This window comes from Medicago sativa, chromosome 3, assembly GCF_051527215.1.
Source record: "Medicago sativa cultivar Bolivia chromosome 3, Bolivia_mono, whole genome shotgun sequence".
Taxonomy (NCBI): domain Eukaryota; kingdom Viridiplantae; phylum Streptophyta; class Magnoliopsida; order Fabales; family Fabaceae; genus Medicago; species Medicago sativa.
Genome location: NC_140751.1, coordinates 21,523,255 through 21,543,295, shown reverse-complemented (window position 1 = coordinate 21,543,295; position 20,041 = coordinate 21,523,255). Strand labels below are relative to the sequence as shown.

Sequence of the window (20,041 nt, the reverse complement as noted above, 5' to 3'; positions counted from 1 at the left end):
CCATGAGATGCAATCATCAGTCTACATACATAATAGTCTTTATGCTTTATTATTATCCCAATTCATATTAAAGCTTGACTATGGATATGTTTAAGAATAGCGTTCTTTACGTAATGTAATCTCATGATTAAGTCACACTTAATATTCCATTACATGAACTATCTATTCTAGGGACTTTATTATTTTGAAACATAACAAAATCAATAAAGAAATGCCTTATGATTATATATATTCACAATATATATTTATATCAATATCATGATACAAAGCCAAACCCAATCAATATTGATTGGATATTAGGGCTTACTCCAACAAGTTCCTCAAAGGTATGGATGTTATCTTTGCTCAGACTAGTGTACCAATCTGCTGCATCATCCGTCAAGCTACTTTGAAAGCAATGGATCATCAGTGCATCATTGTCGGCATAGTTAGCCATCTTTCGGACATACCGGATGACATGGTTGTGTGGGCAAGAAGTCCCATTGTACTTGTCAAATTCTGGCTCTTTGAATTTCTTAGGAACCTCAAATCGGGATACCAAGCACAGGTCACGAGCTTTAGCAGGAGCACCATTGTTTCCCCGGCTAGCCTTGACCTCACGGAGTTCTCCAGCCAACTCCCTTAACTGTCTCTTCATAGCTTCCATTGCGGGATCTTGTCCATGCGGAGTATCAACATCAATCACCTGTTGCACAGTGTGTACAATAGGGTCGGTAACAACAGTGGTTACTTGAGGCATAGCAGTAGACACAGGAATCTGTCCTTGACCAGCAAAACCAGAGACACCAGCAGCAGTATTAGGAGAGTAGAAAGGTGGGAGTCCATAAGGACGGCCGTTGGGCATAACAAAACGAGCATCAGTAGCCACAGTAGACAGTGGGATAGAGGGGATCACCTCAGCAGTGACAGGAATAGAGGTGGCTGGTTGTTCCTGTGAAGCCATCATAGCAGACATAGCGTCATGAGCCTTAGCCAAGTCTTCTTTCATAGCAGCCAATTCGGCACGGAGCTGAGCATTCTCTTCTTCAAAATTAGCCATCATCCTTCTCTTGTGAAATCTTGTCTGATGAATTCTATCTGGTTGGTAGACTTTGCGAACACGAGCCACTTTTCAGACTGCGGCGGACAAAACCAGGAGGCAATGAGCACGAGAGAAGTTCTTTGTGGTCAATGAATGCATATGATGCATGAAATGTGTAAATGCATGCAAAAAGACTCTTTTTACGTTATCGAAGGTTTTAGACAAATTATAAGCTTGTAAACATTACTAAACAACAATTGACATAAACGGGAAACAAACAACCAACATAGTTTTACAAGACAATTTCAACATAAACAAATGGAAATAACAACAGGAAATGGAAATCCTCAAGCATAGGAAGTGGAAGCATCGTCCTCAGACTCAGACTCATAGTCGCAGTATCGTGCATAGAAGTCACGGGCCCCCCTAGCTCTCTTGGAGTCCCTCATAAGCAGTATATCTTTCTCTTCAATCTCTCTCTTGGCCTTAGCTAACTCTTTCTTCAGTGTCAAGACCTCATGAGTCTGCTGCTCACCCTTTCCATCCAAAGTCATGATCAAGTTCTCAGCCTCATAGTATCTAGCTCTCCACTGATGCTTCTCCCGACTCTCCATAGCTAGATGCTCCTGATACATCTCCTGGGTAGGTGGGAGTAGAGGCAAGGGCCTGGTAGGAACAGTTGCAGACACATATCTCATAGAGGGGTAAGGCGTACCAGCCTCCTCAGCTCGGTTTATCACCCACTGTGTATAGGCCTCATGAGCAATACCGGACCTTACACCCATATGCTTCACCTCTTTCTTCCGAAGCTTAGTCCAAGCTTGCATGAAATCTTCTCTAATTCCGGTGGGAGCATTGGAGTAGTGAAAGAAGTAAGGAGCCGTAGCAAGATTGATGGGCTTATCTCTCATCGGGAAACCAAACTGTCGCAAAGCAAGCTCCGGGTTATAGTTGATTCCACCCCGGGTACCAAGAAGAGGTACATTAAGAAACTTTCCACCACCAAAGATGATTTCCTTGACCCTAGAAGCGGGAGTGAGCCAAACCACTTCATTAGGAGCGAGAGCCATAATCCTCTGTGAAATAGACCAATTCCTCGGATTGTCGTGGAAAGACTGCGGAAGGTGCGAAATAAACCACCTATAGAGGAGAGGCACACAACAAAGAATGTATCCACGACCTTTGCTGGAGCGATCGTGAATAGCATGGTATGTGTCAGCTAGCAGAGTAGGAACCGGATTCTTGGAGTGGAAGATCATAATAGCATTCATGTCCACGAAGCCATCAAGATTCGGAAAGAGAATAAGCCCATAGATGAGAAGTGCAAGAATAGCCTCAAGAGTGTCCTGACGAGTGGTATTGAGGTTGGCTTTCCCAAGAAGATACTCTGAAGTGAACCCTCGGATATGTGCCTTAGTAACAAGATTCTTGGAGACATCGGTGGTCTTGAGATAGAGATCTTTAGCAATAACCAATGGAGGAAGAGGATTTTCAGGTCCTGAGAAAGGTATCCCCTTAGCAATAGATAAACCCGTCAAGGAAGAATAAGCCTCTAGAGTAGGCACCAACTGAAAGTCTGGAAAAGTGAAGCACCGACACCCCGGATCATAGAATTGCACTAGAGTGTGCACAAGCTTCTCATCCACATTAGTATGGAGAATAGGAAGTAAAGCCCCGTAACGGCGTCGGAAACCAGTCGGATCCTCAATCTTTAGTGCCAAATCCCTCAAACTAGCCAAATCCACTTCCTTGAACTTGTAGGATTTAGTCATCTTCATCCCTACAATGTTTACAATTTCAACTTGTCTAAGCCCTTCGATAACAATGCATGACAAAAAGTTTATGCATGTATGCATGTATGCATGAATGCATGATTATGTTCAAGTTCGGAGAAAACATGGTGGGTTTGAAGTTCAAAGTCGAGGAGTCATGGGTGGACACGGTGTCCGGTGAAACTAGGGTTTTAGGATATAGTAACCGGGTTCTAAAAAGGTTCCCAAGTTGCAACCTCTCCGACGTATCTCATGGTGTCACGAGACAACTCTCGCTCCATGATTATACGTGGAAGGTCTAACTTGAGTGTAGTATCGCGTGACGACTAAAACTCGAGACGACACTCGGTTTAGCCTCCGCACTACATCCTAGAAAATGGCCATGGATGGGTTTGGTTATCTACGGTTCATAGCGTCATAGAACAATTAGAAGCAAAGTGCCTAAACGCGATAACCCGCGCCGACAACATCACCTCCAAAATGCCTCAGCTATGTGGGATTGATCGCATAATCCAAAACACGAGGCAACCCCCGGAATGAATTGTCGATTATATCCCTCCTAAATCCTAAGTTCACTCAGCCCGGGTGCAGGACTTTTGATATTCTCACCCCACACGTTTGCAAGAAATTAAACATTTATTCACATAGGAAAGCAAGTAAAAGGAACAAGTAAAAATACAAGCGCAAGCGTGGAAATAAAGACTAGGCGTAACTCTCGAATCTCCCCAGTGAAGTCGCCAGCTGTTTTATCTTGGTTTTCGGGTGTCAAACATTGATTACGTTTGAACCTTTTAAACCGGTGATATCTTATTTTTTCTTGGGAAGGGAAAAAGTAAGCAAAACCCTTGAGAATCGAGGTCCGGGAGTTGTTTTCGCTACGGGAAGGTGTTAGGCACCCATAACGACTATAGTAACCTATAGGAACCGTCTTTAATTTCTACGCGCGCGCTTTATTTTTAAATGCTATCTTGAAATGTTATTTACACCTAAGAATTACTAAATGAAGAATTTGGAGGGAGAAGAATGTTTTTGAATTTTTATTTTAGTTGAATTGAAGGAATTTTGTTCCTTGCCTACGTACCCGATTAAGGGATCAAATCCACCGTAGTTCTCTTCCAAAAATGTTTTTGCTTTTGTTGGTTGATTTTAAGTTTGAAAATTGGATTTTGAAGAATAGAAAGAGGCCTCAAGGGCATGAGATTGGAAAGTAGTGAGGTTGAATTAGTGAATTGCAAAATATGGTCAAAGTTTGATTATTTTCATTGAAATTTGATTAAGAAAATGAGAAAGAAAATACAATGGGATATTGGATCCCAAGGTTTATTTGGAAAAGATTTGAGTGAAGTTGTTCACATTTGTTTGGAAAGTTGGTTTTTTCTAAGTATAAGTCCTAGGCATTCATCTAAACATACAATCCTAACCATACATCTAAACATGCATATTCTAGCTATAGTGGTGTGTGTGCATGTGTCGGTGCTTGTGTCGGTGTACATCATTAGAGTCCATTGTCCTTTACATCATACCCTAGATACATTCTATGGCCTCTTTGCCAAGAAATTAAAAGTGCATGAAAGGAAAATATTACAAAACCCCTAAGTGTTTACATTCTAACTTTGGCATGAAATTGAAACCTAAAATGCAAGAAATTAGATGAAGAAGGAGATGAAGTGGGAATGCTTATGATGAATATGAAACATGAAATGAAGAGGGTTAGTAGCACAAGATATGAAACAAAACAAAGCTATCATAACAAAAGTAAGAAAATCAACATAAAAACAAACACAAATAATGCAAAATAGGCCTAAAGATTTATCAACATTACTTGCAAAGCAAGTGAGTAACATATGCACATGACCAGTAGGAAATACATTCAAACTATGGTAAATTCTTCACAAAAACACCCTTCATGAATCACAAATGTGCATCAAGAATAGAAACAAAAGAATTAAACCAATTTCACCCTAATTTTAACATGAAGTCCAAGAAATATAACAAGAAATTATCTCAACATTTTTTATCAAGTTTTTCAGTGTACAATCAACACAAAAGCATCATAAAAACACTAAGAAAAATCTATAAATTTTGCTAGGGTTTCCTAAAATGTTTCAAGCATGCCAGGGGTGTGATTATCAAACAATACCATGAAAATAGCACAAAACAAAGGAAATACAGAAAAATAACGGGCTTAAGGCCCAAACCCAAACACAAGTGGGTCCTGGATCACAAGGAAGCCTGTGGAACGCAGGATTGATCCAGGAACCCTAGACCTAGATCTAACGGTGGGGGATTCAGGTTTCAGGAGTGAACCAGACCGGTCTGACTGAACCAATCCGGTTCACTCCAGTATAAAAGCAGGGAGACCGGTTCAAAGTCATTCTAACCCTAGTTTTCTCTCTCTCTTCTTCAGATTCTCTCACACTCTCTCGTTCTCTCTTCATCGTTTTCATTCATCCTCATGATTCTTGACTTATAAACTGTGATCTAAACCACAAACTAGCATGGATCTGACACAGAACGTTTCGCTTTTGTGATTTTTGAAGGATGATGCTCAAACCGTTTCGAACTTGTGATTTTTTGAAAGATGTTGTTCAAACCATTTCGAATTCGTAGTTTTTTTTGCAGAAAAGTATTCGGAGCACTTCGATCTTGAAGTTTCTTGAAAGAAACTGTTCGAACTGCTTCGATTTTGACATTTTTGACAAGAGATCGTTCGAAATAGTTTGAACTTGTTGTTCTTGATGGAAAAAAAATGTTCGAAGTGATTCGAACTCGTTGATTCGAACGGATTTAAACTCAAACTCTCACCAATTCGAAACGTTTCGGATTTTTGGGGATTTTTGGAACTGAAACCCTAATTGATTTGTTAATGATGAATTTGCATTCTGAATTGAAAGGTAGCCGGTGAATTTTCATGATCTTGCGTCTTAGGGTTTCAGTTTTCAACTTGCTCGAATTTTTTCAAGCTTTCGATCGAATTCACCGTTTATCTTTCAATACAAAGCTTCGATGATGAATATGAGAAGGTTTCTTTGTGTTTTTACCTGAATTCCTTGGAGATTTGAGCAAGTGGATCCTTGCGAGCTTCAGATCCTTTTGGTAAGCTTCGAAACCGAAAATAAATCGGTATTGATCTTCTTCTTCTTCGAACTGGTCTGATTTTGCTTCTATTTCCCTTCTTCTCTCTTCTTTTATCCCTGTGATCGCATGATTTGTCGCTCCGGTGATGAATCTGTGCTTGAATTGCAGGGAAACGAGCTCGATGATGAAGATCACGCAAGTGATCTCTGAGAGTTTGTTGAATCCGAAAACCTTTTCGATGAATTGCAACTTTTGATCTTGATTCTCAGAAATTTGTGTTGATTCTTCTGTATTTGGCAATGGATTGGTGAACTTGTGATAGTTCTGTGTTGAATTTGTGAAGAATTGGTGCAGTTTTTGTGTTTGTTACGGTGGTTCAAAGGCTGAAAAAGTTTGTTAGAGTTTTTTGTTAGGGTGGCGCGTGGGCGCGTGGAAATGAAATGGTGTCAGTTTTTGGTGAGTTGGCCGAAAGTGAATGGCTTCTGTGTAATTGTGTTGCTGACGCAGCCTTATATAGGCTGACATGTGTGCCACTGGACTAATAGAAAACTGCCACCTGGACTTGGACTAAAATGACTGGACTTGGGCTCTTTTTGCAAATTTGGAAAACTTGAAGGACTGTTCTGCAAAAAAAACATTTGGACAAAAGGACTAACAAAAAAACTTCGAAGGACTTAAAAAAAAAGACTTAACAAAGAAGAAAAAAGGTTTAAAGGTAAAATTTGGAACTTAGAAGGACTTGAATGCAATTTTTTGGAAGTTTTGGACTTTAAAACAAAAAAATAATAAAATTGATTTAAAAAACGTAATTTGAAATAAACGTAAAGTGAAACGACTAAAATTTGGCAAAACGGATTAAAATAAACCAATGGCCTAAATGAGGTACTTTAAAGTACCTCTCTGCCGAAATTTCGTGTGAAATGACCAAAATGCCCCCGGGGCTAAAACGACTGTAAATGACTCAGATACGAATTTTAAAATGAATTTTTAACAAGAAATTGAATCAAAGACTCATACAAGCAAAATTAAAAGACTCAGAGACAATTTTTAGGATTTAAACAGTGACTTGACACTTGAAATGACCAAAATGCCCCTAGGGGCAAAACTGACTCAAAATGACTTCAAATGCAAATTTTGAACTGGATTTTGTCATAGAATGAAACAGAGACTTATTCACACTACTTGAAAGGACTTCAAACAAAATTTTGAAAGACTGAGAGACACTTGACATAGGAAATGACTAAAATGCCCTTACATGTAAATTTTGCAAATAACTTTGAAATAAAATGCAAGGAAAGATGCAATTAATCAGAGATAGTTCAAATGACTTGAGATGCAAGAAAAGAGAAATTGACTAGTATTTTTAGGTCCAAAATTAGGGTATAACAGGGTTACCCACAAAGGACATATATATTAGAGAAATAAATAAGTAAGACTTATTTATAAAATAATAAGTAGGGGGTATTAGTAATTACATAATTAAGTAAGACTTATTATTTAATCTATGTAAATAGAGAAATGTGGTCCACCGTATGGTACGATGGGTTTAAGTAAAATATGGTGAACAATATGGTACAATGTATTTAAGTGTTTGGCTTGATGACCACACAAGTGGTTCTATAAATAGAGCCCTTGTGATCGAGCATTATAGTTTTTTTAAGACACTTAACCTAACTCACAAATTTTAGAAACCCTAACCGCAACTCTCTAAACCAAGTCCCTCTGAAGAATAATATACTTAATGTAAGAAGATGAGCATGAGTGATATTTCTTAGTGATTTAGAGTTAGGATTACTTTAGTTATGCTTCAAGCTCGCCTGTTTTTTTTTTGTTGGAGTGTAATATATTCTTAAATCTTTATTGTTTATCAATTTAGCTTTTCATGTTTTCATTTATGTTTCATTTCATCTTCATCTTCTTGGTCTAGCTCACCATGAGTTAAACTCCTTCTTGTGGTTTACATATGATGAAGTTTATATTATTCGCTTAAGATTTAAAGAGCTATAATTTCGTGCTTCTTTCAAATAAACTGTTTTGAATCAAAATCCTTGAAAGTAAAAACTTGATCAATTTTATTTTTACTACCAAGTTCCTCTCAAAGCTAACTTTTTTCATTGTTCATCACTATTATTTCTATTTAGGTATTTGACCCTTCTCTATTATGAAGAGTGAAAAAATAAAAAAAATCTAATGAATGTTTGTTCGAGATCAAAGTATAACTGGTTAATTGAGTGAGCTAAAAGATTAACTTGATGCACCGATCTAGCTTCGAGACGTTTAACAATAACTTCAATTTAATAAACATTTTTTTAACTCTTAAGTGTTAAAAAACATTGAATTGATGTTAACAAAGCAATAAATTTTTTACTTATAAAATGTTTCATCCATTTTTTACTGATTACATGTAAAAGAAGAAAAAATGACTCACATTTCAAAGTTTGTTTATGCTTTGATAATCTTTCTTTCTTTATATCTCGTGGTAACCGATGGCAGTAAGTAATTTTTGACATTATTTTCTCATTTTCTTATTTATATTAGACATAATATTTCATACTCCTTTAATGAAAATACTTTTTTGTTATTTGACATTGCAGTGCAAACATCATTTATGAAATGCAAAGATGACTTTGATTGTTTAGAAAATGTGCTAGAACTTGGGTGTAAATTTCCTGATGAAAAGCCATTTTGCAATTTCGCAACTTCAACTTGTGTGTGTGATTAAAATTGTAACTGTTATAGTATGTGTAATAACTATGTTACATATAATTTACTTTTATGTCATAATGTTCTTACTTTAATAATATCCTATGCACTTTGATCTATGTTTATGTTATCTTTGGGTTGTTTAATTGCTCTATAGTTTTTTCCAATACTCAGGTTTTATCCTTAATTGGGTTTTGGTCTAGTCCCCCCAATATTTGTAATTATCATTTTCCTTTTAATTATTATAATAATTTTTAAATGCTGTAAATTATAGATTATAATAATAGGAGGCCAACAGAGTTTAGATGTCATGTTTTTCATTTGCACTTTGTTTTTACTTTAAGAAATGTTTTGCCCACCTTTAAATCTTTTTGACAAAAACAATGTAAAAAATAACAATGTTATTACATAATTATTAGTCACTTTAATTAATAATGCCGATATATGATTATTAGTATTTCTTCGTGGGTCACAAATATTTATTATCTATTCTACTTATAGTTCAAATTAGTCAAGGCTGAGTTTGTTGAGAATAAGATACTCAACATGGCCAACAACTATTTCAGGGCCAAAATTAATTTCATGTAAATTAACAATTTTGAATTATGAATGTTATTGGCAAAATTTAAAACTTCATTGACGACATATATAAAAAAAACTCATTTATCTCGTTTTTTGCATAACTTCTTGACCAATTATTGTTTATTTTGTGGTTTTCTATGTCTGTGATGACTAATGGTAGATTTTTAGCATTTTCAAAAAATTCGCCCAGAATGGAGGGTAAGTAAATTTTCATGTTAATATTTGGATTTTACTCATGTTTGACCCATACTCACTAAAAAGCTCGTAACATGGTTGAGCCTTATCCAATCGAAGCATGTGACCATGCGTTGGAAAGATAACAAGCATAGCCACGACTTCGAAATTTCGAAAGATTGATTCAAACGATGAAATATGGGATTGTTTGCCACATCCAATAGAAAGGATTGAAATCCTTTACCCTTTTCAGATTGTTGCTGCGAATATTGGAGAAATTGCTCCAAATGTCTTTTCTTAACACCGAGAGGCAAAATCGAGCCTCAAAACTGAGAGCCAATATCTCGCTTTTTTGCATAATTTCTTGACCAATTATTGTTTACTTTGTGTTTGACATTTCAAGGAAGAAAGGTGGAAATGTAGAGTTGAAGAGCCAGCGTAGTGCTTGAGGAGAAAATTACTAATACCTTAAGTAATTAGTTTAAATTCCCCTAAAAACCATAATGTAAAAATAAAAAGTACTTACTCAAAGGCTAACAATAATACAAAATCATGTTATATATTAAGTTAATTATATTGTTTTAGCATAATATTTAGTCAATATACTTAGGATTCAGTTTTCTCGTCGTGATTTTGGATTCACATTTTTTGGAGATCTGTCGATATATTCGCAACAGTTGTCATGTTGTGGTTTGTGGGTACTGCTCCAGTCGTGTTGCCTCATGCAACAACCCAACCTGCTTTTAGGATTGCCGACTGACACCATAAACCAACACGAGTCTTTTCAACGTGTTAAATTATTCTACATAATTTACTGGATGGAAAGCATTAGAAATACATGTCTTTCTTAAACTTTTCTCTAATCTAGTTTAACAGTAAACTAGCAACAAACCCGAACTAAGCACGGGGTTTGTGTTCCGAACAAGATGAACATTGAAGCGCGAGCTATGTGTTAACGCAATTAAAAGTGAGGATAGAAGGAAACGGAAAACAAAAACTTACCAATTAGACCAATTTGATCAGAACTTAAACATAAAAAAAATATAAAAAACAGAAAAGAAAACTTACCTAACCTAACCTAATTATTCAAAAAATAAACTCTATTGATTACCTTCGAAATATCAACAATCTCCGACAACGCCGCCTAAAACTTGTTGTTTGATTGACAAGTGCACCAAATCATGCCCGCTCAGAACATTCCTAAATTCCTCCTTTGTGGGGGAGGCTTCCCCATAAATAGACTCAACAGCCGAAATGGGAGGTTCGGGTACAAAACTCTTCCAAGTCAAGATCTATTCAGCTCCCTTTCCAAGTGAGGATCTCCAATAGGGTTACCCACAAAGGACATACATATGAGAGAAATAAATAAGTAAGACTTATTTATAAAATAATATGTAGGGGGTATTAGTAATTACATAATTAAGTATGACTTATTATTTAATCTATGTAAATAGAGAAATGTGGTCCACCGTATGGTACAATGTATTTAAGTGTCTAGCTTGATGACCACACAAGTGGTTCAATAAATAGAGCCCTTGTGATCGAGCATTACAGTTTTTTTAATACAGTTAACCTAACTCACAAATTTTAGAAACCCTAACCGCAGCTCTCTAAACCTAGTCCCTCTGAAGAATAATATACTTAATGTAAGAAGATGACAATGAGTGATATTTCTTGGTGATTTAGAGTTAGGATTACTTTAGTGATGCTTCAAGCTCACCTGTTTTTTTTTTTGTTGGAGTGTAATATATCCTTAAATCTTTATTGTCTATCAATTTAGCTTTTCATGTTTTCATTTATGTTTCATTTCATCTTCATCTTCTTGGTCTAGCTCACCATGAGTTAAACTCCTTCTTGTGGTTTACATATGATGAAGTTTATATTATTGGCTTAAGATTTAAAGAACTATAATTTCGTGCTTCTTTCAAATAAACTGTTTTGAATCAAAATCCTTGAAAGTAAAAACTTGATCAATTTTATTTTTACTACCAAGTTCCTCTCAAAGCTAACTTTTTTCATTGTTCATCACTATTATTTCTATTTAGGTATTTGACCCTTCTCTATTATGAAGAGTGAAAAAATAAAAAAAATCTAATGAATGTTTGTTCGAGATCAAAGTATAACTGGTTAATTGAGTGAGCTAAAAGATAAACTTGATGCACCGATCTAGCTTCGAGACGTTTAACAATAACTTCAATTTAATAAACATTTTTTTAACTCTTAAGTGTTAAAAAACATTGAATTGATGTTAACAAAGCAATAAATTTTTTACTTATAAAATGTTTCATCCATTTTTTACTGATTACATGTAAAAGAAGAAAAAATGACTCACATTTCAAAGTTTGTTTATGCTTTGATAATCTTTCTTTCTTTATATCTCGTGGTAACCGATGGCAGTAAGTAATTTTTGACATTATTTTCTCATTTTCTTATTTATATTAGACATAATATTTCATACTCCTTTAATGAAAATACTTTTTTGTTATTTGACATTGCAGTGCGAACATCATTTATGAAATGCAAAGATGACTTTGATTGTTTAGAAAATGTGCTAGAACTTGGGTGTAAATTTCCTGATGAAAAGCCATTTTGCAATTTCGCAACTTCTACTTGTGTGTGTGATTAAATTTGTAACTGTTATAGTATGTATAATAACTATGTTACATATAATTTACTTTTATGTCATAATGTTCTTACTTTAATAATATCATATGCACTTTGATCTATGTTTATGTTATCTTTGTGTTGTTTAATTGCTCTATAGTTTTTTCCAATACTCAGATTTTATCCTTAATTGGGTTTTGGTCTAGTCCCCCAAATATTTGTAATTATCATTTTCCTTTTAATTATTATAATAATTTTTAAATGCTGTAAATTATAGATTATAATAATAGGAGGCCAACATAGTTTAGATGTCATGTTTTTCATTTGCACTTTGTTTTTACTTTAAGAAATGTTTTGCCCACCTTTAAATCTCTTTGACAAAAACAATGTAAAAAATAACAATGTTATTACATAATTATTAGTCACTTTAATTAATAATGCCGATATATGATTATTAATATTCAGTATTTCTTCGTGGGTCACAAATATTTATTATCTATTCTACTTATAGTTCAAATTAGTCAAGGCTGAGTTTGTTGAGAATAAGATACTCAACATGGCCAACAACTATTTCAGGGCCAAAATTAATTTCATGTAAATTAACAATTTTGAATTAAGAATGTTATTGGCAACATTTAAAACTTCGTTGTCGACATATATAAAAAAACTCATTTATCTCGTTTTTTGCATAACTTCTTGACCAATTATTGTTTATTTTGTGGTTTTGTATGCCTGTGATGACTAATGGTAGATTTTTAGCATTTTCAAAAAATTCACCCAGAATGGAGGGTATGTAAATTTTCATGTTAATATTTGGATTTTACTCATGTTTGACCCCTACTCACTAAAAAGGTCGTAACATGGTTGAGCCTTATCCAATCGAAGCATGTGACCATGCGTTGGAAAGATAACAAGCATAGCCACGACTTCGGAATTTCGAAAGATTGATTCAAACGATGAAATATGGGATTGTTTGCTACATCCAATAGAAAGGATTGAAATCCTTTACCCTTTTCAGATTGTTGCTGCGAATATTGGAGAAATTGCTCCAAATGTCTTTTCTTAACACCGAGAGGCAAAATCGAGCCTCAAAACTGAGAGCCAATATCACGTTTTTTTGCATAATTTCTTGACCAATTATTGTTTACTTTGTGTTTGACATTTCAAGCAAGAAAGGTGGAAATGTAGAGTTGAAGAGCCAGCGTAGTGCTTGAGGAGAAAATTACTAATACCTTAAGTAATTAGTTTAAATTCCCCTAAAAACCATAATGTAAACATAAAAAGTACTTACTCAAAGGCTAACAATAATACAAAATCATGTTATATATTAAGTTAATTATATTGTTTTAGCATAATATTTAGTCAATATACTTAGGATTCAGTTTTCTCAAGTCGTGATTTTGGATTCACATTTTTTGGAGATCTGTCGATATATTCGCAACAGTTGTCATGTTGTGGTTTGTGGGTACTGCTCCAGTCGTGTTGCCTCAAGCAACAACCCAACCTGCTTTTAGGATTGCCAACTGACACCATAAACCAACACGAGTCTTTTCAACGTGTTAAATTATTCTACATAATTCACTGGATGGTAAACATTAGAAATACATGTCTTTCTTAAACTTTTCTCTAATCTAGTTTAACAGTAAACTAGCAACAAACCCGAACTAAGCACGGGATTTGTGTTCCGAACAAGATGAACATTGAAGCGCGAGCTATGTGTTAACGCAATTAAAAGTGAGGATAGAAGGAAACAGAAAACAAAACTTACCAATTTGATCAGAACTTAAACATAAAAAAAATATAAAAAACAGAAAAGAAAACTTACCGAACCTAACCTAATTATTTAAAAAATAAACTCTATTGATTACCTTCGAAATATCAACAATCTCCGACAACGCCGCCTAAAACTTGTTGTTGTTTGATTGACAAGTGCACCAAATCATGCCTGCTCAGAACATTCCTAAATTCCTCCTTTGTGGGGGAGGCTTCCCCATAAATAGACTCGACAGCCGAAAGGGGAGGTTCGGGTACAAATTTCTTCCAAGTCAAGATCTAATCAGCTCCCTTTCCAAGTGAAGATCTCCTATGGGGTTACCCACAAATGACATATATATGAGAGAAATAAATAAGTTAGACTTATTTATAAAATAATAAGTAGGAGTTATTAGTAATTACATAATTAAGTATGACTTATTAATTAATCTATGTAAATAGAGAAATGTGGTCCACCGTATGGTACGATGGGTTTAAGTAAAATATGGTGAACAGTATGGTACGATGTATTTAAGTGTTTGGCTTGATGACCACACAAGTGGTTCGATAAATAGAGCCCTTGTGATCGAGCATTACACTTTTTTTAATACAGTTAACCTAACTCACAAATTTTAGAAACCCTAACCGCAACTCTCTAAACCTAGTCCCTCTGAAGAATAATATACTTAATGTAAGAAGATGAGAATGAGTGATATTTCTTGGTGATTTAGAGTTAGGATTACTTTAGTGATGCTTCAAACTCGCCTGTTTTTTTTTTGTTGGAGTGTAATATATTCTTAAATCTTTATTGTCTATCAATTTAGCTTTTCATGTTTTCATTTATGTTTCATTTCATCTTCTTGGTCAAGCTCACCATGAGTTAAACTCCTTCTTGTGGTTTACATATGATGAAGTTTATATTATTCGCTTAAGATTTAAAGAGCTATAACTTCATGCTTCTTTCAAACAAACTATTTTGAATCAAAATCCTTGAAAGTAAAAACTTGATCAATTTTATTTTTACTACCAAGTTCCTCTGAAAGCTAACTTTTTTCATTGTTCATCACTATTATTTCTATTTAGGTATTTGACCCTTCTCTATTATGAAGAGTGAAAAAATAAAATAAAAAATTTAATGAATGTTTGTTCGAGATCAAAGTATAACTGGTTAATTGAGTGAGCTAAAAGATAAACTTGACGCACCGATCTAGCTTCGAGACATTTAACAATAACTTCAATTTAATAAACATTTTTTTAACTCTTAAGTGTTAAAAAACATTGAATTGATGTTAACAAAGCAATAAACTTCTTAAAAAAACAAAGCAATAAATTTTTACGTATAAAATGTTTCATCCATTTTTTACTGATTACATGTAAAAGAAGAAAAAATGACTCACATTTCAAAGTTTGTTTATGCTTTGATAATCTTTCTTTCTTTATATCTCATGGTAACCGATGGCATTAAGTAATTTTCGACATTATTTTCTCATTTTCTTATTTATATTAGACATAATATTTCATACTCCTTTAATGAAAATACTTTTTTGTTATTTGACATTGCAGTGCGAACATCATTTATGAAATGCAAAGATCACTTTGATTGTTTAGAAAATGTGCTAGAACTTGGGTGTAAATTTCTTGAAGAAAAGCCGTTTTGCAATTTCGCAACTTCAACTTGTGTGTGCTTAAAATTGTAACTGTTATAGTATGTATAATAATTATGTTACATGTAATTTATTTTTATGTCATAATGTTCTTACTTTAATAATATCCTATGCACTTTGATCTATGTTTATGTTATCTTTGTGTTGTTTAGTTGCTCTATACTTTTTTCCAATACTCAGGTTTTATCCTTAATTGGGTTTTGGTCTAGTCCCCCAATATTTGTAATTATCATTTTCCTTTTAATTATTATAATAATTTTAAAATGCTGCAAATTATAGATTATAATAATAGGAGGCCAACATAGTTTAGATGTCATGCTTTTCATTTGCACTTTGTTTTTACTTTAAGAAATGTTTTGCCCACCTTTAAATCTCTTTGACATAAACAATGTAAAAAATAACAATGTTATTACATAATTATTTGTCACTTTAATTAATAATGCCGATATATGATTATTAATATTCAGTATTTCTTCGTGGGTCACAAATATTTATTATTTATTCTACTTATAGTTCAAATTAGCCAAGGCTGAGTTTGTTGAGAATAAGATACTCAACAAGGCCAACAACTATCTCAGGGCCAAAATTAATTTCATGTAAATTAACAATTTTGAATTAAGAATGTTATTGGCAACATTTAAAACTTCATTGACGACATATATAAAAAAAACTCATTTATCTCGTTTTTTGCATAGCTTCTTGACCAATTATTGTTTATTTTGTGGTTTTGTATGTCTGCGATGACTAATGGTTGATTTTTCGCATTTTCAAAAAATTCGGCCAGAATGGAGGGTAAGTAAATTTTCATGTTAATATTTGGATTTTACTCATGTTTGTAATATCCCACTTTTACGATACAATGTTTTACCTGACAACGATAGATTATTCGCGTTTAAGACTAGGGGTATTTTGGTAAATGCTCGTGAGATGGATATAAAAGGATGTTTGACCCAAAATTCTTCATTATTCTCTTCACTTTCTCTCTCTAGGGTTAAGATCCAAGTTTTGTTCTCCCTTCTCTCTAGGAAATCGGTCATCATCATCAATCTTCACCCATAATCTTTGCTTCATCTTTCCCCTCTTTGGAATCAAGCATGAGTTGGTTAGAGTTTATGGCTTTTGGTTAGTGATTTGATGGAGCAACCTTCTCTACTCCTCTTTACCCATGATCTTCCTTAAATCTTCTCCTAAATCCTCCAAGAAGTTAGAATCCAAGCAAGGCTAGGGTTTGGCTAGTTGTTGGTGACAAGTTGGAAGCAAGCTTCACCAAACTTATTTTCTTTCAAGCTAGGGTTTTGATATTAGGGTTGCTATCAAGAACTGGAGGTTGTGAACAATTCTCAGGTTATTTTAAGGTGAGTTCTTAGTTAGTTCTTAGTTAATTCTCAGGTTGTGAACAATTTCCTCTTCTCTTTTTTTAATATTTCTTTCTCTACAAATTCCAATAGCAAGAATTAAAATCAGTATGTTTTCAATGTTTTTTTCATGGAACGTGTGCTTTCAATGTTGGAAGTGTTGATTTATTGAAAAGGCAAACCAAGACACACATATACAAACCGTTTTTCACTTTTTTGAACCCCCAAGTGTATCGAACACGCCTAATTCACTATCATCAGTGCCTCACTTGGTTTTATCCTTTTCTTTCCCAAAATTTCATTTTTTTCCGACTAATTCATACCCAAATTTCTATCTTCTCAAAGATTTCATTTCAAATCTGAATCCTCCCTCTTTCTCATTTCTTCTCTGTTGCGTTTCTTTGTTGATTATTCAAGGTTTTCCTTGCTTCATATTCTCATATTTATCATAGCATTTGATTTTATTTCTAACAAAAAATTAATTTTTGGTGCTTTTGGCTACCGATTGCTCTCCATTTCTCCTTTCAAAATTCAACCAAAGCACCAGACTTCCTATCATAAAAATTGTTTTTCTATTCTTTGGTAGTAATTAGTTAGTACTTTATAGATGATATTTTTTTTGGTTACACATCATAGATGAATTGAAACCATACTTCTTTTGTTTTAATTATAAAATTTCATTACCTTTTGTATAATTTAGTTTAATATAAACAGTGATGAACGTAGTTGAGTTTGGTATCTTCTTTTTTGGGTTTTATTATTTGCTAATTCTTTACTTCTTTTTGTATTATAGGTTCGGCATATTCAAACTATTAGACTTTTCAAGGAGTACGTATAGTTGATGTGATATCTTCAAAGACATAAATTATACAGGCGAGTCTATTTTAGTTTGTATAATGTTTTGTCCATCCTCGCTTTATATTATCTCCCTGTTCCATTTTGACTCTCAAACTCTTCCCCTTCTTTCTTTTATACTTCAGTTCAATATTTGCTAAACAAGTAACTACATAAGAGCTTTTTAATGCCTCTTCCATTCCCTTCTCCACTTAATCATCTCATTTGTTAATGATGATATCTTTTGGCAAAATAGTAACATTAAAGCCATGAAGAATATGGGATCCAACATTAATCTAGGGAATAAATATGTGAGAAAGATAAATTATTTGTTGCAATTACTGTAAGTTTACTGTGCAGATCACCTTACAATTGCTGTCAGTTTTCTCATAGCCTCTCTAATATTTCTTTAGACAATGTTAGGTTCTCTTATCACAAACTTTGTGGAAGCTTCTTTCTAAGGATGTCAAAGAAGTGTAGTTGAAGTTATAAGTGGTATTTCTTTTCCAAATTTATATTGTATTTTAAAATAAATTTCGAGTGAAAATCAATTCATATGTTCACGACCATAAATATTAGGACCGGATTTTTTTTTCATCTTTATTCAGCTATTTATTTTTTGGCAGAAGTCTTCAAAAATTCTATTTCTTACATTATCATATTACTTTAATTTGGTGGGTTTGTTGCACCTTATTTGTGTTTTTATATCATTACTTTTTTTATACCAAATGTATTGATAAATGTGCAGGTTGACAGTCAAACTACTTACAAGTAATAACATGAAATTCAAATTTGTAGCATAATCACATGGGAGATTTCTTTTAGTTTATAACAGTCTGTTGAGGGAGATGTTTATTTGGAAATCAACTTCGTTGTATTATTGTTTTCCATTCAATTGCAACAATACTTTGATTCACCTGATTTGTGCTCATAACGTGAAGTGTGCTTGCAATGCTATTTTCTTCATGATGTTGATGATTGTTCATTAGAGTGGCCATGTCGAAAGAAAGTTGTCGATACTCACGTTACGTTGTCTTATATTATTTGTAGGGGAAATGCTTGAGATAGCAAATGATGTAGTGACAATTTGTAGGGGAATAATAGAGGCTTTGTAGCGTTATACAATTTAAAGTCCACTATACCACTACCCCGTGTTTGCCGGCCAACATGAGATATGATTGGTTCAACAGTAGTTCGCGAGAAGTTCATTTGTTCAAAAAAAAAGTTCGCGAGAAGTTCATGATAAAAATCGTCGGGACAAATAGCATTGTTGTGTTTGTAGTTGAGCTAAAGTAATTGAAATGGGTGGAGGCGAAACACGTTGCATTACATTATTGTTAATCGTAATCAACATATGTATTTTGTTTTGATTATTGTTTCACCTCTATTATTCTGATAGTTTAAAAATAGTATATGCTTCATTCTCTCTATCATGTTCTCATTGTTTTTTTCCCTAATTAATACGAATATTTTTTATCTATTTTTTATTTAATTTTTTGAAGAGCTATATTTTATTTAAATAAAATTCATTTCAATTTTTTAAATAATATAAATCTAAGCTCCCACGAGCAAGCATAATTTTTCCCGTGCATTGCACGGGTTCACACACTAGTGAATCCTAAAAGGAAACAAGAGAGAGAAGCTTTTTGATAATCCATTAACGAGATCTCACTACCTAAGGTGATTGTGAAGTGTTTCCCAACCAATAATTCCATCCAAAGACACTCAATCTCAAGGTTCTTTAAAAGTCCCATTCTTCGATTTTACAAGATTGCTCATAAAATGTTGAATTAAAGCTTATACATTGTCCATGCCGAGACAAAATCGCGTCACAATTTGTCTGAATCGTGACTCGATCTGCAGTTTGTACATTGTACTGTTGGTGGCAGTAGGCAAAACTGTGCCACAATTTCAACCAATTGTGCCACAGTTTTTGACGAACCAAAAACATGAAAAACAATGGCATCTAATCGTGTCGTGATTGCACCAAATCGTGGCACAATTTTTTAGTAACCTCATCACCAAATTTTGAGACTATTTTCAACATTTTCCACTTTAACTCTAAATTAGTAGTGATTCTAATTTAACAATCAATCGCCTTATTGCAATCTCCATCAATGAATTGCTCTTCAACAAATTTAATCAAGTTCAAACAATGCTTAAACCTTGAACAAGACAATAACTATATGAACACATCCTACAAATTTTCTTCTAAAACAATTTTCTCAACTACAATCTCTTTCGATACCACACATATGTTAGATATTTTTTTTATTATTTTTAATCTTAACTTTCCGTTTTAATAATTTTTTTTATAGTGGATAAATTTATACCGGAACATGTAATGTAACTCAATAAAAAATTATTCACCCCAAAGAAAAACTCAATAAAAAATAATTAAATTGAAAATTGAGTTTTTAAAAAATTTCAAACTAAAAAAATAAAGAAATAAAAATAATTTGAAAGTCCTAAATTTGTAATTAAAAAATAATAATGAAAATA

The 20,041-nt window shown here is 33.7% G+C and overlaps 3 long non-coding RNA genes across 3 annotated transcripts; all 3 read left to right on the top strand.

Annotated features, from left to right (window-relative positions):
* Positions 1–8,223: 8,223 nt before the first annotated feature.
* Positions 8,224–8,833, top strand: LOC146936352 (uncharacterized). The gene is made up of 2 exons (XR_015030560.1): positions 8,224–8,363; positions 8,466–8,833. It is a non-coding gene; the product is annotated as an uncharacterized LOC146936352 (long non-coding RNA).
* Positions 8,834–10,799: 1,966 nt separating this feature from the next.
* Positions 10,800–12,083, top strand: LOC146936351 (uncharacterized). Its single transcript, XR_015030558.1, has 2 exons — positions 10,800–11,726; positions 11,829–12,083. It is a non-coding gene; the product is annotated as an uncharacterized LOC146936351 (long non-coding RNA).
* Positions 12,084–14,383: 2,300 nt separating this feature from the next.
* On the top strand, positions 14,384–18,909 carry LOC146936350 (uncharacterized). The gene is made up of 4 exons (XR_015030559.1): positions 14,384–15,134; positions 15,250–16,705; positions 17,499–18,034; positions 18,288–18,909. It is a non-coding gene; the product is annotated as an uncharacterized LOC146936350 (long non-coding RNA).
* The last annotated feature ends 1,132 nt before the right edge of the window (positions 18,910–20,041 follow it).